Genomic DNA, 25913 nt, shown 5'->3' on the forward strand with positions numbered 1-25913 from the left:
ATCTATAGTAGATACTTTTTTATTTATAGTATAAAATGTTCTAGTTATGATAGTTTAGGGAATACATTCATCACTCACCTACATATACATATTTAAATTGAGCAGATTATACTTGCACATTTTCCTGAAAGAAAAACGGTGTTTTTGACATTTGTTAACTGAGTCATCTTAAATAAGGGAGTTTTAATAGCATTAATCACCTAGGTCAAGCACCAAAACATAGAGGTTTTAACAAGTAATGCAAATATATCTAGGACTGAGACTAACTAATCTTACTATCCTAGAAATTTTAATAGATTTTAAGGAGAAAAAATTACTTTATAAATAAAACCATGTATTTTCAGAATTTACTTAAAATGTCTGCTGATAGTGTATATGGACAGAGAACTAAATAATCAGATTTCACAATATTTCTCCTTCTATTAGATAATACTTTATATTCGATTCTTGATTCTGTCCAGTAAAATTTAAACGTGAATAAGAAATTTAAAAATAATTTTTATTTAAATAATGAAGCAAAGTTGAAATTAAGTACTGTAAAATCAATAGATAAATCTCTAAACTTTCAGATTCATGCATGTTACCAAGTACTCCAGTCTCCATTTATTTTTATGTATAAATAGTTTGGCTGCAAATCTAGAAGTGTGTTTTAGTTTAGTTTTCTAAGATATCTATTTTTCTTGCTGGGCCAAAAATATTACCAAGCTTTGTCATGAGATTTTAATTTTTCATTTTAATACAGAACCTATGAAAGTCCTAAAGAGAAGAGAGTCATATTTGTTAGGGTAATTGGAAGAAATGGGAATTTTATAAGAAAAACTTCAAAATAACTGCAAAGAAAAAGGGCATAAAATAATCTAATTCTTAGAAGCTTGATTTAAATCTGTAATCTTATAATAACAGCTTTTGTGAAAATCAGAATATTGAAGTATGTACATATGGATATCCAATATTGACAGGCATAACTTATTACTGTAATTATATTTTTATCTTATCAGCTAACTAATCTTGATTATTTTGTATATCCCAGTCATCAATCTAATCACACTAGGACCACAGCCTTGTCTAACTCAATGAAACCAAGCCATGCCTGCAGGGCAATCCAAGACAGGCGGGTCATGGTGGAGAGGCCTGACAGAATGTGGTCCACTGGAGAAGGGCATGGCAAGCCACTTCAGTATTCTTGCCTTGAGAACCCCATGAACTAAGTGCAGGCGGCTGCGAGCTGGCTCACTAAGCATGGCCGAGAGGAGCTACCCTACGTCCGAGGTCAGGGGCAGCAGCCTAGAGTGCCAGGCTGCGTCAGCGCAGGAACGGCCGAGATGAGCTACCTTGCGTCCGAGGTCAGTGGCGGCAGCCGGGAGGAGACACCCCGTGTCTGAGGTCAGGGGCAGCCAGGAGAAGCCACCTTGTGCCTGAGGCCAGGGGCGGTGGCCGGGATGAGTAACCCAAGGAGTGGTGGCTGCACAGGCACAGGAGGGCTTAGAGGAGCTATCCCACGTTGAAGGTCAGGAATGGCAGTGGTGAGGAGATACCCCTCATCCAAGGTAAGGAAGAGCAGCTGTGCTTTGTTGGAGCAGCCGTGAAGAGATACCCCACGCCCAAGGTAAGAGAAACCCAAGTAAGAGGGTAAGTGTTGCAAGAGGGCATCAGAAGGCAGACACACTGAAACCATACTCACAGAAAACTAGACAATCTAATCACACTAGGACCACAGCCTTGTCTAACTCAATGAAACCAAGCCATGCCAGCGGGGCAACCCAAGACGGGTGGGTCATGGTGGAGAGGCCTGACAGAATGTGGTCCACTGGAGAAGGGAATGGCAAGCCACTTCAGTATTCTTGCCTTAAGAACCCCATGAACAGTAGGAAAAGGCAAAATGATAGGACACCAAAAGAGGAACTCCCCAGATCATTAGGTGCCCAATATGCTACTGGAGATCAATGGAGAAATAACTCCAGAAAGAAGGAAGGGATGGAGCCAAAGCAAAAACAATACCCAGCTGTGGATGTGACTAGTGATAGAAGCAAGGTCCGATGCTGTAAAGAACAATATTGCATAGGAACCTGGAATATCAGGTCCATGAATCAACGCAAATTGGAAGTGGTCAAACAAGAGATTGCAAGGGTGAACGTCGACATTCTAGGAATCAGTGAACTAAAATGGACTGAAATGGGTGAATTTAACACAGATGGCCATTATATCTACTACTGTGGATAGGAATCCCTCAGAAGAAATGTAGTAGCCATCATGGTCAACAAAAGAATCCGAAATGCAGTACTTGGATGCAATGTCAGAAAAGACAGAATGATCTCTGTTCCTCTCCAAGGCAAACCATTCAATATCACAGTTATCCAAGTCTATGCCCCAACCAGTAATGCTGAAGAAACTGAAGTTGAACGGTTTTATGAAGACCTACAAGATCGTTTAGAACTATTACCCAAAAAAGATGTCCTTTTCATTATAGGGGGCTGGAATGCAAAAGTAGGAAGTTAAGAAACACCTAGAGTAACAGGAAAATTTGGCCTTGGAATGCGGAATGAAGCAGGGCAAAGACTAAAAGAGTTTTTCCAAGAAAATGCACTGGTCATAGCAAATACCCTCTTCCAACAACACAAGAGAAGACTCTACATATGGACATCACCAGATGGGCAACACCAAAATCAGATTGATTATAATATTTGCAGCCAAAGATGGATAAGCTATATACAGTCAACAAAAACAAGACCAGGAGCTGACTGTGGCTCAGATCATGAACTCCTTATTGCCAAATTCAGACTTACATTGAAGAAAGTAGGGAATACCACTAGACCATTCAGGTATGACCTGAATCAAATCCCTTATGATTATACAGTGGAATTGAGAAATAGATTTAAGGGCCTAGATCTGATAGATAGAGTGCCTGATGAACTATGGAATGAGGTTTGTGACATTGTACAGGAGACAGGGATCAAGACCATCCCCATGGAAAACAAATGCAAAAAAGCAAAATGGCTGTCTGGGGAGGTCTTACAAATAGCTGTGAAAAGAAGAGAGGTGAAAAGCAAAGGAGAAAAGGAAAGATATAGGCATCTGAATGCAGAGTTCCAAAGAATAGCAAGAAGAGACAAGAAAGCCTTCTTCAGCGGTCAATGCAAAGAAATAGAGGAAAACAACAGAATGGGAAAGACTAGAGATCTCTTCAAGAAAATTAGAGATACCAAGGGAATATTTCATGTAAAGATGGGGTCGATAAAGGACAGAAATGGTCCGGACCTAACAGAAGCAGAAGATATTAAGAAGAGGTGACAAGAATACACAGAAGAACTGTACAAAAAAGATCGTCACGACCCAGATAATCATGATGATGTGATCACTAATCTAGAGCCAGACATCTTGGAATGTGAAGTCAAGTGGGCCTTAGAAAGCATCACTACAAACAAAGCTAGTGGAGGTGACGGAATTCCAGTGGAGCTGTTTCAAATCCTGAAAGATGATGCTGTGAAAGTGCTCCACTCAATATGCCAGCAAGTTTGGAAAACTCAGCAGTGGCCACAGGACTGGAAAAGCTCAGTTTTCATTCCAATTCCAAAAAAAGGCAATGCAAAAGAATGCTTAAACTACCACACAATTGCACTCATCTCACATGATAGTAAAGTAATGCTCAAAATTCTCCAAGCCAGACTTCAGCTATATGTGAACCGTGAACTCCTGATGTTCAAGCTGGTTTTAGAAAAGGCAGAGGAACCAGAGATCAAATTGCCAACATCTGTTGATCATGGAAAAAGCAAGAGAAATCCAGAAAAACATCTATTTCTGCTTCATTGACTATGCCAAAGCCTTTGACTGTGTGGATCACAATCAACTGTGGAAAATTCTGAAAGAGATGGGAATACCAGACCACCTAACTTGCCTCTTGAGAAACCTGTACGCAAGTCAGGAAGCAACAGTTCGAACTGGACATGGACAACAGACTGGTTCCTAATAGGAAAAGGAATACGTCAAGGCTGTATATTGTCACCCTGCTTATTTAACTTCTATGCAGAGTACATCATGAGAAACGTTAGACTGGAAGAAACACAAGCTGAAATAAAGATTGCCGGGAGAAATATCAATAACCTCAGATATGCAGATGACACCACCCTTATGGCAGGAAGTGAAGAGAAACTAAAAATCCTCTTGATGAAAGTGAAAGAGGAGAGTGAAAAAAGTTGGCTTAAAGCTCAAAGTTCAGTAAACTATGATCATGGCATCTGGTCCCATCACTTCATGGGAAATAGATGGGGAAACAGTAGAAACAGTGTCAAACTTTTTTGAGGGGGCTCCAAAATCACTGCAGATGGTGACTGTAGCCATGAAATTGAAAGACGCTTACTCCTTGGGAGAAAAGTTACAACCAACCTAGATAGTATATTCAAAAGCAGAAAAATTACTTTGTTGACTAAGGTCCATCTAGTCAAGGCTATGATTTTTCCTGTGGTCATGTATGGATGTGAGAGTTGGACTGTGAAGAAGGCTGAGCACTGAAGATTTGATACATTTGAACTGTGGTGTTGGAGAAGATTCTTGAGAGTCCCTTGGACTGCAAGGAGATCCAACCAGTCCATTCTGAAGGAGATCAGCCCTGGGATTTCTTTGGAAGGAATGATGCTAAAGCTGAAGCTCCAGTACGTTGGACACCTCATTTGAAGAGTTGACTCATGGGAAAAGACTCTGATGCTGGGAGGGATTGGGGGCAGGAGCAGAAAGGGACGACCCTGGATGAGATGGTGGATGGCATCATGGACTTGATGGACGTGAGTCTGAGTGAACTCCGGGAGATGGTGATCGACAGGGAGGCCTGGCATGCTGCGATTCATGGGGTCACAAAGAGTCGGACACAACTGAGCGACTGAACTGAACTGAGTCATCATGCTAAGCACTTAATTATTATTCAGTTCAGTTCAGTTGCTCAGTCATGTCGAACTCTTTGTGACCCCATGAACCTCAGCACTCCAGGCCTCCCTGTCCATCACCAACTGCTGGAGTTTAACCAAACTCATGTCCATTGAGTCAGTGATGTCATCTAACCAACTCATCCTCTGTCAACCCCTTCTCCTCCTGCCTTCAATCTTTTCCAACATCACGGTCTTTTCAAATGAATCAGCTCTTCGCATCAGGTGACCAAAATATTGGGGTTTCAGCTTCAGCATCAGTCCTTCTAATTAACACCCAGGACCAATTTCCCTTAGGATGGACTGGTTGGATCTCCTTGCAGTCCAAGAGACTCTCAAGAGTCTTCTCAAGAGTAATCAGTATTACTTCATAATAAATCATAATAAATGCATGAGATATTTATTATCTCACTTTTCATATAAAGAAATTAAAGCATAGAGAAAGACATTATCTTAAATTACTTATCTATTGATTATCAGCAGCAGGATATGAACTCAAGCACCATGGGAACATCTGTTTCTATGAAGTTTAATATTTGGGGGAAAATAATTATAGTTCTTCTACTCACTTGTATCAAAGGCATATTAGTTGATGATGCTGGCTGATTAAACAAAAAAGTTTATTGAAAGTATATTGTAGGGCATAACAATAGTTGGGAACATTCAGAAAAGTGCTGCAGTGTAAGTGCTGACAAACATTCAAAACTACTGCAGAAGTGGCAGTGAGAACAGCAACACAAATTTATTTGCTGCCACTAGTGACTAGATAGTCATGTTTAGACCTCAGAGCTTGTCTTAGTCACACTGCCATGAAGTCCAGCAACAATGCCCCTGTGCATAAAGGAGTGGAGCTTGCTACCACTGATGAAATCAAAAGCCAAATGTTTCTACTACTCTTCTTGCCACCAAATGGATACTTAAAGGAGAACGAGCTTCTTCACTCATTGTCTTTCAGATCGTATGCTTAAATGATTTATATTAGCTGAGAGATGACCAGACTTTTCTGCTTCTCCTTTATGGAGGCAGAATTTATTAATCTTGCTACTTTCCCAAATATTAGAATATTCTAACAAGATATTAGACAAGCCATAAATGTTGAATAACTCAGTATAGTCTTTTTTTTTTTTTTTTTTTGGTTTTGGGATAACTCTGCAACTGTTTAGATCCTATTTTTACTTTTGAATGTCTACAATTACTGCAGATTTTCCACTGACTGCTTTAATTTATCATCTATAGTCATATTTAGTACTTTCAGTTCAGTTCATGTGCTCAGTAGTATCTGACTATTTGCAGTGCCATGGACTGAAGCACACCAGTCTTCCCTGTCTATCACCAAGGCCCAGAGCTTGCTCAGACTCATGTCTATCAAGTTAGTGATGCCATCAAACCATCTTATCCTTTGTCATCCCCTACTCCTCCTGCCTTAAGTCTTTTCTAGCATCAGGGTCTTTTCCAGTGAATCAGCTCTTCACATCAGGTGGCCAAAATATTGGAGCTTTAGCTTCAGCATCAGTCCTTCCAGCGAACATTCAGGACTGACTTCCATAGGCTTGACTGGTTTGATCTCCTTCAAGTCCAAGGGAATCTCAAGTGTCTTCTCTAACACCATAGTTCAAAAGCATCAGTTCTTTGGCACTCAACTTTCTTTATGGGCCAACTGTTACATCCATACAAGACTACTGGAAAAACCATAGCTTTGATTAGATGGACCTTTGTTGGCAAAGTGATATCTCTGCTTTTTAATGTGCTAAGTTTGTCATAGCTTTTTTTCCAAGGAGCAAGTGTCTTTTTTTTCCCTTTTTAGTTAACTTGTTTACTTTAATTGGAGGTAATTACTTACAATATCGTGGTGGTTTTTTACCATATATTGACGTGAATCAGCCATGGGTGTACATGTGTCCCCCATCCTGAACCCCCTTCCTCCTCCCTCCCTATCACATCCTTCTGGGTTGTCCCAGTGCACTGGCTTTGAATGCTCTGTGTCATACATTGAACTTGAACTGGTCATCTATTTCACATATGGTAATATGCATGTTTCAATGCTATTCTCTCAAATCATCCCAACCTCACCTTTTCCGACAGAGTCCAAATAATGTTCTTTATATCTGTGTCTCTTTTGCTGTCTCATCTGTAGGTTAATCATTATGATCTTTCTAAATTCCATATATATGCATTAGTATACTGTATTGGTCTTTTTCATTGTGACTTACTTCACTCTGTACAATAGGTTACAGTTTCATCCACCTCATTAGAACTGATTCAAATGTATTCTTTTTAATAGCTGAGTAATATTCCATTATGTATATATATCAAAGCTTTCTTATCCATTCATCTGCCAATGGACATCTAGGTTGCTTCTATATCTTAGCTATTGTAAACAGTGCTGTGATGAATATTGGGGTACACATGTCTCTCTCAGTTCTGGTTTCCTCGGTGTGTATGCCCAGCAGTGGGATTGCTGGGTCGTATGGCAGTTCTATTTTCAGTTTTTTAAGGAATCTCCACACTCCTCTCCACAGTGGCTGTACTAGTTTGCATTCCAACCAACAGAATAAGAGAGTTCCCTTTTTTCCACATGCTCTCCAACATTTATTGTTTGTAGACTTTTTGATAGCAGCTATTCTTACTGGCATGAGATGGTACCTCATTGTGGTTTTGGTTTTCATTTCTTTGATAATGAGTGATATTGAGCATGTTTTCATGCATTTGTTAGCCATCTGTATCTCTTTGGATAAATGTTTGTTTAGTTCTTTGTCCCAGTTTTTCATTAGGTCATTTATTTTTCTGGTATTGAGTTGAATGATCTTTTTGTATATTTTTGAGATTAATTCTTTGTAAGTTTCTTCATTTGCTATTATTTTCTCCCATTCTGAAGGCTGTCTTTTCCCCTTGCTTATAGTTTCCTTCGTTGTGCAAAATCTTTTAAGTTTAATTAGGTCCCATTTGTTAATGTTTGCTTTTAGTTCCATTACTCTGGGAAGTGGGTCATAGAGGATCCTGCTGTGGTTTATGTCAGAGAGTGTTTTGCCTATATATTCCTCTAGGAGCTCTATACTTTCTAGTCTTATATTTAGACCTTTAATCGATTTTGAGTTTATTTTTGTCTATGGTGTTAGAGTGTATTCTAGTTTCATTGTTTTATAGGTGGTTGACCAGTTTTCCCAGAATGACTTGTTAAAGAGATTGTCTTTTCTCCATTGTATTTTCTTGACTCCTTTGTCAAAGATAAGGTGTACATAGGCATGTGGATTTATTTCTGGGCTTTCTATTTTGTTCCATTGATCTATATTTCTGTCTTTGTGCCAGTACCATACTGTCTTGATGACTGTAGCTTTGTAGTGTAGTCTGAAGTCAGGCAGGTTGATTCCTCCAGTTCCATTTTTCTTTCTCAATATTGTTTTGGCTATTCGAGGTGGTTTTTTTTTTTTTTTTTTTTGTAATTTTATACAAATTGTGAAATTATTCGTTTTAGTCTTGTGAAAAACAGCATTGGTAGCTTGATAGGGATTGCATTGACTCTATAGATTGCTTTGGGTAGAATATTCATTTTCACTATATTAATTCTTCCAATCCATGAACGTGGTATATTTCTCCATCTATTTGTGTCATCTTTCATTTATTTTATCAGCTTTTTATAGTTTTCTATATACAGATCTTTTGTTTCTTTATGTTGATTTATTCCTCATTATTTTATTATTTTCATCACAATGATGAATAGGATTGTTTCCTTAATTTATCTGTTTTCTCATTGTTGGTGTATAGGAATGTGAGGGATTTCTGTGTATTAGTTTTGTATCCTGAAAGTTTACTATATTCATTGATTGGTTCTAGAAATTTTCTGGTAGTGTCTTTAGTGTTTTCTATGTAGAGGATCATGTCATCTGCAAACAGAGGGTTTTACTTCTTTTCCAGGCTGGAATCCTTTTATATAGTTTTTATATATTTTTCTTCTCTGATTACTTTGGCTAAAACTTCCAAAATTATGTTGAATAGCAATGGTGAAAGGGACACCCTTGTCTTACTCCTGATTTTAAAAGAAATGCTTTCATTTTTTCACCATTGAGGATAATGTTTGCTTTGGGTTTATCATCTATAGCTTGCATGATGTTGAGGTATGTTCCTTTTATGCCTGCTTTCTGGAAAGTTTTTATCATAAATGGGTGTTGAATTTTGTCAAAGGCTATCTCTGCATCTATTGAGAGAACCATATGGTTTTTTTTTCTTTCAATTTGTTAATGTGGTATATCACATTGATTGATTTGTGAACACTTAAGAATCCTTGCATCCCTGAGATAAAGCCCACTTGGTCATGATGTATGATCTTTTCAATGTTGTTGGATTTTGTTTTCTAGAATTTTGTTGAGGATTTCTGCATCTATGTTCATCAGTGCTATTGGCCTGTAGTTTTCTTCTTTGGTGGCATCTTTGTCTGGTTTTGGCATTAGAGTGATGGTGCCCTCAAAGAATGAGTTTGGAGTTTACCTCCCTCTGAAATTTTCTGGAAGAGTTTGAGTAGGATAGGTGTTAGCTCTTCTCTAAATTTTTGGTAGAATTCACCTGTGAAGCCATCTGGTCTTGGGCTTCTGTTTGTTGGAAGATTTTTGATTACAGTTTTGATTGCCATGCTTCAGATATGATGGGTCTATTAAGATTTTCTATTTCTTCCTGGTTCAGTTTTGGAAGGTTATACTTTTCTAAAAATTATTCTGTTTCTTCCAAGTTGTCAATTTATCTTGCATATTGTTGCTAATTGTAGTCTCTTATGAGCCTTGTATTTCTGTGTTGTCTGTTTTGACTTCTCCATTTTCATTGCTAATTTTTTTTTTTTAATTTGTTCCTTCTTTTTTTTCTTGATGACTCTGGCAAATGGTTTGTCTATTTCATTTATCTTCACAATGAACCAGCTTTTAATTTTGTTGATTTTTGCTATAGTCTCCTTTGTTTCTTTTTCAATTTTTTCTGCCCTAATTTTTATGATTTCTCTCCTTATACTAACTTTAGGGGCTCTTCATTTCTTCTAGTTCCTTTAGGTGTAAAATTAGGTTATTTATTTCATGTTTTTCTTGTTTCTTGATGTAAGCTTTTATTGCTATGAACCTTCCTATTTGCCCTGTTTTACCATATACCTTAGGTTTTGGGGCTCATGTTTTCATTATCATTTGTTTCTATGCATATTTTGATCTCCTTTCTGATTTCTCCCATGATTTGTTGGTTATTCCAAAGCATGTTGTTTAGCCTCCATATATTTGTATTTTTATTAATTTGTTTTTTCCCTGTAGTTGACATCTAATTTTACCACATTGTGATCACAAAAGATGCTTGAAATGATTTCTTTTCTTTCTTTCTTTCTTTTTTTTTTTTTTTTTACTTTACCAAGACTAGATTTATGGCCCAGAATGTGATCTATCCTGGAGAATGTTCTGTATGTCCTTGAGAAAAAGGTGATATTCATTGTTTTGGGGTGAAATGTCTTATAGATATCAATTAGGTCTACCTGGTCCAATGTATCATTTAAAGTTTGTGTTTCTTTGCTAATTTTTTGTTTGGTTGATCTATCCATAGGTGTGAGTGGGGAATTAAAGACTCCTACTGTTATTGTGTTACTATTAATTTCCCCTTTCATACCTATTAGCATTTGCCTTACAAACTGAGGTGCTCCTATGTTGGGTGCATATATATATATATATATATAAATTGTTATATTTTCTTCTGGGATTGATCTTTTGACCATTATGTAGTGTCCTTTGTCTCTTTTCATGGTCTTTATTTCAAAGTCTATTTTATCTGATGTGAGCATTGCTACTCCTGCTTTCTTTTGGTCTCTATTTGCATGAGATATATTTTTCCAGCCCTTCACTTCCGGTCTGTATGTGTCCCTTGGTTTGAAGTGGATCTCTTGTAGACAGCCTATATAGGGGTCTTGTTTTTATATCTGTTCAGCAAGTCTTTGTCTTTTGATTGGGGCATTCAAACCATTTACATTTAAGGTAAGTATTGATAACTATGATCCTGTTGCCATTTACTTTGTTGTTTTGGGTTCAATTTTATAATCCTTTTCTGTGTTTCCTATCTAGAGAAGATCTTTAGCATTTGTTTAAGAACTGGTTTGATGGTGCCAAATTCTCTCTGCTTCTGCTTGTCTGTAAAGCTTTTGGTTTCTCCTTCATATTTGAATGAGATCCTTGCTGGGTATATTAATCTGCATTGTTGGTTCTTCTCTTTCATCACTTTAAGTATGTCCTGCCATTCCCTTCTGGCCTGAAGTGTTTCTCTTGAAAGGTCAGCTGTTATCTTTCTGGTGATCCCCTTTTGTGTTATTTGTTGCCTTTCCCTTGATGCTTTTAATATTTGTTCTTTGTGTTTGATCTTCATTAGTTTGATTAATATGTGTCTTGGGGTGTTTTGCCTTGGGTTTATTCTGTTTGGGACTCTGGGTTTCTTGGACTCAGGTGGCTATTTCCTTCCCCATTTTAGAAAACTGTTCAGCCATTGTCTCCTCAAGTATTTTCTCATGCCCTTTGTTTTTGTCTTCTTCTTCTGGGACTCTTATGACTGGAATATTGGGGCATTTAACATTATCCCAGAGGTCTCTTAGGTTGTCCCCATTTCTTTAAATTCCTTTTTCTTCTCTGATTCATTTATTTACACCATTCTATCTTCCACCTCACTCATCCTATCTTCTGCATCACTCATTCTTGTTGCGAGCAAAATGACACAAAGACAAAACACACAAGACACACAAGAGACAGACAATATACCACTCCGGCCGGAGGAAAAAAAACTGTGCAAAACTAATTGCAGTTTATTTTTATAGAGCCCCCTAGGCAGAATTCCAGACTGCATGAATAAGCCTTTTCAGTACAGTGCAGGTGCATACATGTTATCGTACAGCAAGGGGAGTGAAATCCCTGTCTACTGCAGAGTCTGTCCAGAGCCCTTTTTTTCGTCTTATCACACACACAAAAAATGTTCCCTCATTTGCAAGGGACCATTAAACTCAAGGTTGTGTCCAGACTCCTTGGCAGAATGCCTCATTTGCAAGCACGTTCAGCCCGAGTAGAGAGTCCCATTTGCAGTCACATCTCTGCTACCCTATTGTGGCTGCATTAACCCTTCATCTTGCCCTTTTTTATTTGCTTTTATAAGTTGTAGCATGGTCTGGATCTTTTCTGCTTTGCGCTTTAGTTGTTTTTCTTTTCGCCATCCCCGGAAGACTAGAAAAGCAGCACAACATAAAAGTAATATAAACACAGTGTTTTCAAAGGTAGTCCCAATTAGTGAGGATACATGCCCTAATGTGTTTAAGTTATTTATTTTCTCTTTAAGACTTTTTAGCAAATCAGACCCCATAGTGTCAGGTAAAGTCTTGCTAAAAGTAGACAAAATTTGTAGTTCTAGGTCCATAATCTCCGTAGTGAGATTTTGATGCCCAGTCAAGGATCGTTTTACTTTATCCCATCCTTCACTCATGTTAAATGGTACAGGTGTTATACAAAACTGAGAAGAATTTCAATCACATTCTAACACATTTCGTGTAGATAAAACAGCTAATTGATCTCCAAGCCAGGAAACGGTGTGTTGAAGATTGAGCACGTCGGTAGCAAGTTGTGCATCCAAATCTCGCTGTTGTTGCCATAGCAAATGAGAGTCTTTATGCCAATCCTGAATAAAATCAGCTGTTTGAATTTTTTGGTGTAATGCAAGACCTGCCACCACCGCTATTGCAGTTACTGACGCGACTGCTAGAATCGAAGCAATGACCACACCAAGCATACGTCGAGATCAGTGTAGCAAAGTCTGTACAGCAGTTACTAGATGAGAAACAGCAAAAGAATCTGACCACGGCCGAGTCAGATTTATAGGTAACCATACATTTGTCTGAGCCTTAACAATTACTAACGAGAAATTGGAGTTATAGTTTCGTCTTTCAAATTCTTCCCACCAAGACTGATTTACACATTGAGTTAGATTACAATAATCACATGACACAGACCCCACAGTATCATTTCAGGTCTAATTTCCATATAACAATGCAAAAGGATATTTTACACATGCCATTGCAGAATAAGATTTATTAACATGTAAATTAACATGGAATGGACCCAAAGAGTCATCACTATCCAAAGTATAGTTTTTTTGACCAGATAGTGAGATTACCAGAAACTGCCCATAGTTTTCAAATATCTCCTTGAATGTGCGGATATCCTTGCAATTGTAATTGAGGAGGGACAAGTACAAATTGCTGCCATTTAACTGTTTTATTACCATTGCCCATCAAAGTGCTATTTGCATGATGCCACCTAAGAGATTTATTTGACCATTTTTTTTAAGAATTGCCCATGATCTGGACTCCAATCTACAATGATGGCCCCAGAATAACTCATGACTCTAAAGGGTCAATGACCTTGGCAACGTTTTCACTCCAGAGATTTTAGAGAAGGAACAAAAAAGTTAACATGACATAGCAACATGTGTTTTCCATTATGAATGTCTATCGGTTCTGTCGAGGTGTTAAATCTCCTGGTGGAAACAAGTACAGTAAAAGTAGCAAAATGGTAATTATTATACTTTACCCCCCATGTATTATAGGAATGATGAGAATGTTCCTTGGTGGACAGACAAAAGGGGTGTCCTCCTATACACAAAGGAATACCTTCTACTGCAATGGTGAAATTATTAATATTATATTGTTGTTTATGATGAGATAGTTGTTGTATTCCCCCGCAAGCTGGTGGGGGAAAGAAGGTAGTCTCATTAGTACATACCTGCACTTCTGGTTCCCCCCAGGAAACTGCTCTTACTAATGGGGAATTAGGTATATATGCCCAATATGTATGATTACTTGCCGATACACTGATTACCTGACATGTCACCACCACCATCATGGCAAGTAAAAGATTGGTAGGATTCAGAGGTTGCCCCGCCTTCATTAACGTCTTCTCTGCTTCCTGGGTCAACCTCTTCATTTGACCCCACGTAGGTGTTGCTTCCCTTGTATGGAAAGTAAAGCTTTTCTGCATAGTAAGCTCTTCGAATTTTTGAACAAAGGGATCAGCCATTGTTGATTTTGATCAATCTTGCTGGGGTCCAAAACCTATAATTATTAACAGAAATGAAAGCATACCCTCATCCCAAATATATTAATGATGCTGGGATCCAACCTTTTTCTTTATCTTTATACCAAATAGGTGTATTCAAGATCTTCTTATCCTCTTCTTTCCCTTGAAAATGCAACTCTGCTGCTGATAGATTTCCCTTGCTCCAAACATTCAAAAAATTTAGGGTAAGTAAGGTTTCATTCAGAATGTCTTTAGGTTTCATAAATCTCTCTTTTTTTTTTTTAAGATATTTATGTAAGGTATGATTAGCTTTTTTAATGATAGCTTGTCTTTGACTATTATAAGGAATATCAAAAGTATGAGTTATATGGTATTGAGATAAAAAGTGAGTTAATTTTGTGGATTGGTTGGCAGATGTATTATCAGTTTTTAATTTAATTGGTAATCTTATAACTGTAAAACAAGATAACAAATGAGTAATAACAGCATCAGCCTTTTTAGAATGCAATGTAGTGGCCCATTGAAAATGTGTGCAAGTATCTATAGTATGATGCACACATTTTTGTTGTCTGAAAGAAGAAATGCAAATTATATTTATTTGTCATATCTGATTTGTTTGTTGTTTTTTTATGTTGACACCTGGTGGGGTAAATAGCAAAGCAAAGGTGTATATATGGAACAAGAACAAATAATATTTTGAGCTTGTTTTTGAGTAATAGTATGAGATTTTTGTAACCCTTTGGAGTTGGTATGTTGTAAGAGATGTTTTTGTTTTGTTGTTTTTATAGGATAAAGTAAGGTATCAATTGTAGCATTTTTGAATGATAAGGGTCTAGGAAGGGCAGAATGTGTATGGATGTGAGTAAAGAAAATTAACTCTGAACGCTGTAAGAGCAATTGTTGTATTTGGCAAAACAATTTATTAATAGCTGTTTAAAGGGTCAGTGAAAGGGAGACATGGGGAAGTTGTAGGCAAGAGAGAACAGCATATTGAGAATTTGAAACAATGTTAATAGGAAGTTGGAGAAAATCTTGTAAAACTAAATATATAGTCTATAATTTAGTGGGGTGTATAGAAGAAAATGAGTGGGGGAGAATCTTGAAACTTTTTGGGGTCTAATATCTAACAGTATTTTTATTTGCATTTGTAAAAATAGTGGGTTTTTTAACTGGAACATCTGAAATTGGGGAATGAGATATCATAGCATTAGTTTGGAGAAAATCAATCAATTTAGATGACAGATAATAATTAGAAAATGAACCAGGATATGAGGCAAGAGAAATTTGTCAATTTTTATTAAATTGTAAACATCGAGATATTTGAACAGTTGTTAACTGAGTAACAATCTGGTGTGGTTTACATCTTGACAACTGTAAAATATGATGGCTACCCTTTTGTATAAGGAAGGCTAATTTATTTATATGTGTAGTCAATTTTTTGGAAAAACTGTTAGGTAAGAAAAATCTATTTTATTAATCTTTTTTTTCTGAGCAATTACACCAGATGGAGAATAAGGGGTATGAAATATTATAAACAAAATAGGTTGAGACACATATAAGTAAGTCAAAAAGCCGTCATTTAGTCGTTGTTTAACAAATTGAAGTTTTTGTAAAGCCAATGGGGTTAAGGTCTGGGGGCTATTTAGAGTTGTATCTCTTTTTAAAGTAGAAAACAAATGTCGTAATTGATAAGTAGGAATCTCAAGTACCGGGCGTACCCAATTAATATTTTTCAATAACTTTTGAAAATCATTTAAGGTTTTGAAATGGTCTCTTTTAATTTGTAACTTTTGGGGCCTTATTTTATGTTGTTTTAATATTGTCTCTAAATATAAAATAGGAAAGTCTTTTTGAATTTCTTTTGGGGCTATTTGTAAATTGCGTAGTCTTAAAGCCTCTTGTATTTTTTAAAAGAATTTATTACGTTTAGCAATATTAGGAGTTGTTAATAGGAGATTATCTATATAATGATATAGAATATAATTGGGGTATTTTTGACGGAGGAATTGTAAAGAGTGAGCTATGAATTTTTGGCATAAGGTAGGACTATTTATTATTTTTTGTGGTAAGACTGTCTATTGATAATGCTTAACAGGCTGAGCATGATTAAAAATAGGAACTGTAAAAGCAAGTTTATCTCTATCTTGTAATTGTAGGGGAATGGTAAAAAAACAGTCTTTAAGATTTAGCACCATTAAGGACTAATTTTGAGGAATAAGAGCTGGAGAGGGGAGTCTCAACTGTAAAGTTTTCATAGGTTTAATATATTTATTAACTTTCTGTAAATTAGTTAACATTTTTTATTTTTTAGATTTTTTTTTATTAACAAAAACAGGAGAATTTTAGGGGGAGGTAGAGGGTTTTATATGACCAAGTTGGATTTGTTTTTGTATTAATTGTTTTAATGCCTCGAGCTTTATTTGTGGTAATGGCCACTGCTCAACCCATTTTGGAGTATTAGTTAACCATTTTAATGGGAGTGTTTGAGGAATTTGAGCAGTGGCTGCTAGTTTTTTATGGAATGGTTACAGAAGTCCCCAAAGGAGAGAGAAGATCGTTTTTTTAAATTTATTAATAGGTATGATTACAATATAAAAGGTAACAAACACTGATCTTTTATTATGGAATTGGCATTGCAAGGGATGGGTACTCTTTTAGACATCTGCAATGGAGCCCAGTCTCGTCAGCATTAGAGGGCTTTTTTTCTTTTTTTTTTTTTTTTAATCTTGGGGCCATTGTTGAGAAAAAATGACTGAAACATCTGCCCCTGTGTCTATTAGTCTCTCAAAGTTGTTTTTTGTATAATCAAGGAGAGAACAGGGTGAGAATCTTTGATAAGCATTTTCCAAAATATATGTATTTTTAAATCTTTTTGTTTGTTTATTAGGAAGAGCCAAAAGGGGGTGATAAGGTAGGAGCAGTATTTGAGCAATATGCTCTCTAGCCAACAATGAAAGCATGGTAGAAGTAGAGACCATAATTAAAATTTTTCCAACATAGTCAGAGTCTATTACCCCAGGAATTATGGTTAGACCTCTCAAAGCCATGCTGTTATGACCTAATATCAAGCCAAAAGTGCCTTTAGGCAGTGGTCTAAACACATTTGTTTTTAATTTGTAAATGTCTCTCCCTGGTGACAAAAGAACACTATCAGCTAGTGGCAAATCATCAGCAGCACTCCCTGAAGTAGCAGACTGTAAGTCTGAAATCATCTTCTGAGGTCTTTTTAATGGGGCATCGACTCGTAACAGTTGCTGGGAGGGAACAGGGTTGGGGCAGGTGGGATGACAGGAGGGCAGAGAGGAAAAGTCTCCGGTATTGTTTTTGGGCCTGAAGGACTTAGGCCCGCAGGATAGTTTTTGGGTATCAGGTTGTCTATTTTGTCTGTTTTAGATCTACATTTATTAGTCTAATGAAGCCTCTTTTTGCACCGATGGCAAGGTCTAGGAGGAGTCTTATTTTTTTTAGCAAGAGAGCTGTCTTTAGGAATTGCACCTTGATCAGCTTTTAATTTTTGACACTCTCTTTTTATATGACCAGGTTTTTTACAATGGAAGCAGTTACCTCCCTTTTGTGGTCTCATAGCTTTGGCCAAGGCTGTAGCAAAGACATTAGCCTGATGTTCAGTTTTTTGTTTTACTCTCGAGCAGGCTCTGATATATTTAGCTATAGATGCACCCTGTCTCTTTAATGGTTTCAGTATGCGCTCGTATTTAGGATTTGCATTTTTAAATGCTAAAGTTTGTAATAATATCTCTGAAATCTCATTTTTCTCTACAGCCCGTTTTACAGCTACCCTCAATCTTGTTAGAAAATCAGGATATGGTTCATTGCGGCCTTGCATTGTTTTAACAAAGGAGGGCTGGGTGTGACCAGTAAGCACCACACGGTGCCATGCTCGTAAAAAGACCTGGCAAACTTGTAAGTCTTGATTAGAGTATTGAGCCTGTTTTTTTAAAGCCCTCTCTCATTAGCTTGTCTTTGAGAGGACCAGGGGGATTTTGTCTCTCATTAATCTGAGCCTGTTTTTTAGCTTTTTTTTTTCTACCAGCTACGAAGTTGAACCATTGAGAACCCTCTAAGACAGCTTGGGCAATAAATTTCCAATCTAACGGAATGATTAATTTGCCTTTTTTCAGTGATTTTACCATAGCCAAAACAAAGGGAGATTGAGGACCGTACTGTGCTACTGCAGCTTTAAGATCTTTAAAAAAATTATATTTCAAAGGAGTGTATTGAACATTTATCACATTGTCATTTTGCTGCCTCTGGATGGGAAATAATTGTGGAGGATCAATAAAACCACCAGGGGGAGCAGGTAAGTCATCATCATGAAGCATAGACAAAGGAAAGGAGAACCGACAATGTTCCTTGCCCACATCGGGCAGATTAACCGCAGTGGGGAAAAGAGAAGCATAAGGAGGAGCAGAAAGTGTAGATTTTTTTTTCTTCTTTATGGGATTTTCACCACTCCTGGAATAGATGGGTCATTTCTTTCATCTCTTTGCCCTCCTCTGACGAAACCGAAGAAGCCTCCGAATCTGATTTTGAACTATCAGATGTTTCACCATTTACAGGAGGAGGCTTACTTGTATCCTTGCCTTTAGGCAATGCAGAAGCCCCACCAACGTCTGACACATCCTCATAAATTATTTCTCCCTTCTTTGAAGCATTAGATTTAGTTTTACTATCAGTAGAAAGCAAGGTCAAAGCCTGTGTTATAGCACTACACAAAGTCTATAACTTCAAAGGGATCACATTACCCTTCTGATGTTGCTTTTTCAATATTTTTGAATTATTTTCCATTCCTTTAAGTTTAACTGTAACTTAGTTTGATATTGAAACCAATGACAATATTGCTCCACCAAGCGAAAGAGCTCACTCAATCAATGAGTCGAGGCCTTAATGCCTATGGAGTGGAGAAGTCCTTTGACTAACTGCATATATGGTGTCTGTAATGATGAGGAATTTCCCATGATTTTCTCGAAAGTTCCCCTGCTGTGGATGTAAAATCCCCCCGGGGTTACTCACCCTTTTGGTTTTACTCAAGCCCCACTTTGGGCGCCAGATGTTGCAAGCGAAATGACACAAAGACAAAACACACAAGACACACAAGAGACAGACAATACACCACTCCGGCCGGAGGAAAAAAAAAACTGTGCAAAACTAATTGCAGTTTATTTTTATAAAGCCCCCTAGGCAGAATTCCAGACTGCATGAATAAGCCTTTTCAGTACAGTGCAGGTGCATACATGTTATCGTACAGCAAGGGGAGTGAAATCCCTGTCTACTGCAGAGTCTGTCCAGAGCCCTTTTTTTCTTCTTATCACACACACAAAAAATGTTCCTTCGTTTGCAAGGGACCATTAGACTCAAGGTTGTGTCCAGACTCCTTGTCAGAACACCTCGTTTGCAAGCATGTTCAGCCCGAGCAGAGAGTCCTGTTTGCAGACACATCTCCGCTACCCTATTGTGGCTACATTAACCCTTCAATTCTACTGTTTGTTCCCTCCAGAGTGCTTTTGATCTTAGTTATTGCATTGTTCTTTATTGATTGACTCTTCTTTATTTCTTCTAGGTCCTTGTTAAACATTTCTTGCATCTTCTCAATCCTTGTCTCTAGTCTATTTATCTGTAACTCCATTTTGTTTTCAAGATTTTGTATCATCTGTAGTATTATTATTGTGGAGAACTTCAGATAATAATTCAGGTAACTCCTTAGCTCCTCCTCTTTTGTTTAGTTTTATGGGCATTTATCTTGTTCCTTTACCTGCTGCATATTTCTCTGCCTTTTCATTTTGTTTAAATTGCTGTGATTGTGATGATCTTTCTGCAAGCTGGAAGTTCCTGGTTCCTCTTTTTTTTTTTTTTTTTTGTGGAGCATGCTCCCTTTGGGTGGGGTTGGACTAGGGGCTAGTCAAGGTTTCTTGGTTACTGGAGGTTGAATCTGTGTTCTGATGGGTGGAGCTGAATTTCTTCTCTCCAGAGTGTGATTTTGTGTCCAATAGTGAGTTTTGGGGTGTCTATGGGTTTTGCATGGCTTTGGGCAGCTTGTCTTTTAATACTCAGGTCTGAGTTCCTGCTTTGCTGGAGAATTAACATCGTATGTCTTACTCTGGAACTTGTTGGCTCTTGGGTGGTGTTTAGTTTCAGTGTAAGTATGGAGGCTTTTGGGTGAGTGCTTGTCAATTAATGTTTCCTGGAATCAGCAGTTCTCAGATATTCTCAAGTTTGGGAGTTAAGCCTCCTGCCTCTGGCTTTCAGTCTTATTCTTACAGTAGCCTCGAGACTTCTCTATCCATGCCACACAGATAATAAAACATCTAGGTTAATGATGAAGAAATTCTCCACAGTGAAGGACACCCAGAGAAGTTCAGAGAAGTACATGGAGAAAAGAAGAGGGATTAGTGAGATAGAGGTGACCAGGAGGAGAGGGAGTGTTAAAAAGGGAGAGAGCAATGAAGCCAGTAATCAGTTCCCTAAATGCTCTCTACAGTCTGGAACATCCAGAGAGATTCATAGAGTTACATATAGAAGAAAAGAGGGAAGAGGGAGATAGAGGTGAGCATGAGAAGAGGGGTAGAAAAGAGGAGAGAGACCATTCTATCCAGTAATCAGTTTCCTTTTCTCCACAGCCTGGAACACTGAGAAAATTCACAGAGTTAAGTAGAGAAGAGAAAGGGGAGGGTCCTGGGGTAGAAAAGGGAGAATCAAAAGGGGAGAGAGCAATCAAGCTAGTAATCCCACCCTTAACTGAAATTGGATACTGAAAATTAGATTTCTTAAAGGCACCAAATTGATAACAAATACCAAAAAGCAAAGATTAAACATCTAGAGTTTAGACTCTCTAAAAAACAATACAAAAAATGCAAAACAATATCAAAACAAAAATTATAAATATATATATATATGAAATTTCCTTTAAAAATAGGGTCTTTTTTTGCAAGGTAATAGTAGGTTCTAAAAATGAAAATTAAAGGAGTAATAAAGAACTTAAATTTAAAAAGAAATTGAAAGTGATAATAGTAAAAATATATCAAGGAATTTCTCTGGAGTTTTTATGGGCAGTATGGGTTCAATTCATTTTCAGATAGTTCCTTATTCAAGCTTGTGCTTGTTCTCAAGGACTACAGACCCCCTCCAATGTTTGAGGTGAGGTGAGGTGAGGTGAAGTCGCTCAGTCATGTCCAACTCTTTGCAGCTCCATGGACTGTAGCCTACCAGGCTCTTCCATGCATGAAATTTTCCATGCAAGAGTACTGGAGTGGGTTGCCATTTCCTTCTCCAGAGGATCTTCCTGACTCAGGGGTTGAACCCAGGTCCCCCGCATTGTAGGCAGATGCTTTACCATCTGAGCCACCAGGGAAATCAGTGTTTAGTCAGTGTTAACTACAGGGTTTCAATCTATTGACTCTGTCACTTCCAGAGTGGTTCCCTCTTCTTTGTTTATTTTGGCTTCCTTTGTTTGCAAGTCTCTTCACTGTCTAATTTCTGCCCTGACACAAGGGGGCAAAGGTCATCACTTATTTGGGCTTACTTGTTCAGTTGTGTTGTGGGAAGGGAGGGACACTGTGAACAAATGGCATGTGTGGGGAGTCCTCACAGTATGGGCCACACTGGGTTTGTTTCACCTCAAAGTGGCACGTGACTCTTGGTTCTCCACTTCTCTGGCTCCAGGGTGCTCTGCAAGGGCACTGTCCACAGCAGGCCCTGCATTTTTTGCACTTCCTAGATCTAAGCAACTCAGGTTCTTGGGTACTTTGCAAGGTTACGGAGTTGCCTGGGCATGCGTTTTATGACCTTCCCAGGTCCAAGCATCTCAGGTGAGCAGTTATTTGGCGAAAGCACTGTCCCAGGTAGACTGTGCATCCTAATCACCTTCCCAGTGCCATCTGCTCCATTTCCCAGGTACGCCACAAGAACATGGTCTCAGATGTGTCTCCTCTGGAGAGCTGATATCAGGGTGTTACCCATCTGGCAGAAGTCAACCATCCAGGATTCCAGAAAGACGTGTTTAGCAACTGAGAGCCTGCTACCAGCTTGGTGGAGGATGCCAGTTTCTGGGAGCCGAGATTGGAAGAACCCCTTGCCTTCTGGCTCTGGCTGTCAGCCTGCCTCTCTGACTGCAGCGGGGAGGAGCCTGTATGCAGCCCGCTAACTCTCCTTTGGTATTTGCTCAATTCTTCATTCTATGAGTGGGCCAGGCTGCGAGTTAGAGCCTTTCATGGGAAACTTCTCTTTTTATTTTCCTCTCTGGAGATCCCACAGTTTGGGTTGCTATCTCATGTTAGCTGCCTCAGATTTTCCTCAGGGCATTCAGGCCCTGTTCTTACCCTAAGCACTGATTATACAGCTCTTGCCTCCCTGTCCAACCCCTGCTCGCTGGTGGTGAATGCGAGCGTCTGGGCTACTTCTCCCCTGGCAGTTGCACTTAGGCATGTATTTTCCATTTTGTTTGTTTGTTTGCTTGTTTTCTCCTGGTTATGTAGCCCTCTGAGATCCCAACTCCCCACAAACCCGCCTGTGAGAGTTTTCCTATTGTTTGGAAACTTCTCCTCTTTCACGATTTCCTCCCCATGAAGAGTCTCTGTTCCTAAGTCTTTTGTCTCTCTTTTCATCTTCTCTATTTTGTCCTACCTCCTTTCAAAGAGAATGGGCTACCTTTCTGGGTACGTGGTGCCCTCCATCAGTGTTCAGAAGTTGTTTCCTGGAAGCTGCTTAGTATTCAAATTATCTTTTGATGAATTTGTAGGGGAGAAAGTGGTCTCCCCATGCTATTCCTCCACCATCTTGGAACCCCCCAGCAAGTGTCTTAATGTAATGGCTTCAGTCACCATCTTAGTGCTTGACCTAGGAGATAATAAAATAAATGGTTGTGTTATAGAATCTCAAAACTTATGATTGTGAATTGTGATGGTGTTATACAGCACAGTGGTATCTAGGGACTAGATTATTGCAAAAAAAGTAATTAGAAATAGTAAATGATGGCATTATTTGAGGGCACCCAAACAACCATGGAAAAAGAGGTTATGAAAAATACTCCTTTTCATAAAATTCTAGATATATCATGTCATGTTATTTTCCAGAAATATATCCAGAAATAGATCCATTTATTTTAAAGATTAATAATAATATCAAGATAAATTGATTCTTTATTTCTTACTCTATTGTTATATTTAGACAATTCCAATAAACTGTGGAAAATTCTGAAAGAGATGGGAATACCAGACCACCTGACCTGCCTCTTGAGAAATCTGTATGCAGGTCAGGAAGCAACAGTTCGAACTGGACATGGAACAGCAGACTGGTTCCAAATAGGAAATGGAGTGTGTCAAGGCTGTATATTGTCACCCTGCTTATTTAACTTCTATGCAGAGTATATCATGAGAAACGCTGGGCTGGAAGAAACACAAGCTGGAATCAAGATTGCCGGGAGAAATATCAATAACCTCAGATATGCAGATGACACCACCCTTATGGCAGGAAGTGAAGAGAAACTAAAACGCCTCTGGATGAAAGTGAAAGAGGAGAGTGAAAAAGTTGGCTTAAAGCTCAACATTCAGAAAATGAAGATCATGGCTTCTGGTCCCATCACTTCATGGGATAAAGATGGGAAACAGTGGAAACAGTGTCAGGCTTTATTTTTGGGGGGCTCCAAAATCACTGCAGAGGTGACTGCAGCCGTGAAATTAAAAGACGCTTACTCCTTGGAAGAAGAGTTTTGACCAACCTAGATAACATATTCAAAAGCAGAGACATTACTTTGCTGACTAAGGTCCGTCTAGTTAAGGCTATGGTTTTTCCTGTGATCACGTATGGATGTGAGAGTTGGACTGTGAAGAAGGCTGAGCGCTGAAGAACTGATGCTTTTGAACTGTGGTGTTGGAGAAGACTCTTGAGAGTCCCTTGGACTGCAAGGAGATCCAACCAGTCCATTCTGAAGGAGATCAACCCTGGGATTTCTTTGGAAGGACTAATGCTAAAGCTGAAACTCCAGTACTTTGGCCACCTCATGCAAAGAGTTGACTTATTGGAAAAGACGCTGATGCTGGGAGGGATTGGGGGCAGGAAGAGAAGGGGACGACCAAGGATGAGATGGCTGGATGGCATCACGGACTCAATGGACATGAGTCTGAGTGAACTCTGGGAGTTGGTGATAGACAGGGAGGCCGGGCGTGCTGCGATTCATGGGGTCACAAAGAGTCAGACATGACTGAGCGACTGAACTGAACTGAATTGAAGTCTTGATTTGACCTGGATCAAAATTTTAATTTTCAGCAAGGTGATAAAGTAGGTTATTACGGTGGAGAAGAGGCAGAGAACATATATTTTCCTTTCTCTATTTTAAATATGTTTTATATTATTCATAGCTGTTTGATAAATGGAAATTCCTATAGGTAGTCACAGGAGATAGGTTTTCTTCAGAACAGGGTAGTCCTAAAGATAAACGTATTTTATAAAATAAGTTGCTTTTAGAGTATGAATTTTTTTTACATCATAGCCTTGGTTTGTTGTTGTTGTTCAGTTGCTCAGTCATGTCTGACTCTTTGTGACTCCATGGCTGCAGCACACAAAGCTTTCCTGTCCTTCACTATCTCCGTAATTTGCTCAAACTCATGTCTATTCAGTTGGTAATGCCATCCAAACATCTCATCCTCTGTCACCCCCTTCTTCTCCTGCCTTCAGTCTTTCCAGCATAAGGATCTTTTCTAATGAGTCAACTCTTCCATCAGTCCTTCCAATGAATATTCATGGCTGATTTCCTTTAGGATTGACTGGTTTGATATCCTTTCAGTCCAAGGGACTCTCAAGAGTCTTCTCCAACACCACAGTTCAAAAGCATCAATTCTTCAGTGCTCAGCCTTCTTTATGGTCCAGCTCTCACATCCATACACGACTACTGGAAAAACCATAACTTTGACTATATGGACCCTTTTGAGCAAAGTGCTATCTCTGCTGTTTAATACACTGTCTAGCTTTGTCATAGCTTTTCTTCCAAGGAGCAAGCATCTTTTAATTTCATGGCTGCAGTCACTGTCCACAGTAATTTTGGAGCCCAAGAAAATAAAGTCTGTCGCTGTTTACATTTTTTCCCCATTTATTTTCATGAAGGGATGGGACTGAATGTCATTTATAGCTTATAGTGAAGGATGTCAGTTTTGTGATCTTTGAAGAAGAAGATTTAGCCTCAGGACCAGGGACCAGGCTTGATCACTCAAGAGCTTTTGTGTATTAGAGTTTTATTAAAGTACAAAAAGGTGCAGAGAAAGCTTCTAACATAGACGTCAGAAGGATGATGGAAAGTGCAAGGGAGCTATATACTTTTTCAATTGGTTATTACAATAAATCAAAAGACCATCTCAAGGTTGTAAAATTCTTACCAAACTTTTGCCCACAATATGCATTTTAAGATAATAGGATTAGTCAGAATCCTTGTTTCTCCAGAAGGAGAAACATGGCCTCCAGGAGGATACATTGTTATTATATAATAATTGGTACAGAGTTTAAGTTGTGTTGTTTTATTGCATAATCATCATCTCTGGGCTTAAAGAAAAATAAGTTTTATGTGAATAAGACTAAGGAATGTAGAAAAAAAAAAAAGTTTGTCCTTTTCTCCTCCTTAAGAACTTCAGACCCCTCTCTCCTCCTTGAGAGCCCCAGTTTCCTCTCTCCTCCTTGGGGACACCTGATTTCTTATCAACCTACCTAGGAATTGACTCTCTCCCCATGATCTTAGTTTTTTGAATGTTGAATTTTAAACCAGCTTTTTCACAATCCTCTTACATCTTCATCAAGAGTCTCTTTAATTTCACTTTGCTTTCTTCTATGAGGGTGGTGTCATCTTCATATCTGAGGTTATTGATATTTCTTCAACAATCTTGATTCCAGCTTGTGTTTCATATGGCTTGTCATTGCATGATGTACTTTGCATATAAGTTGA

This window comes from Capricornis sumatraensis, chromosome 3 (genome assembly GCF_032405125.1).
Source record: "Capricornis sumatraensis isolate serow.1 chromosome 3, serow.2, whole genome shotgun sequence".
In the NCBI taxonomy this organism is placed as follows: Eukaryota; Metazoa; Chordata; class Mammalia; order Artiodactyla; family Bovidae; genus Capricornis; species Capricornis sumatraensis.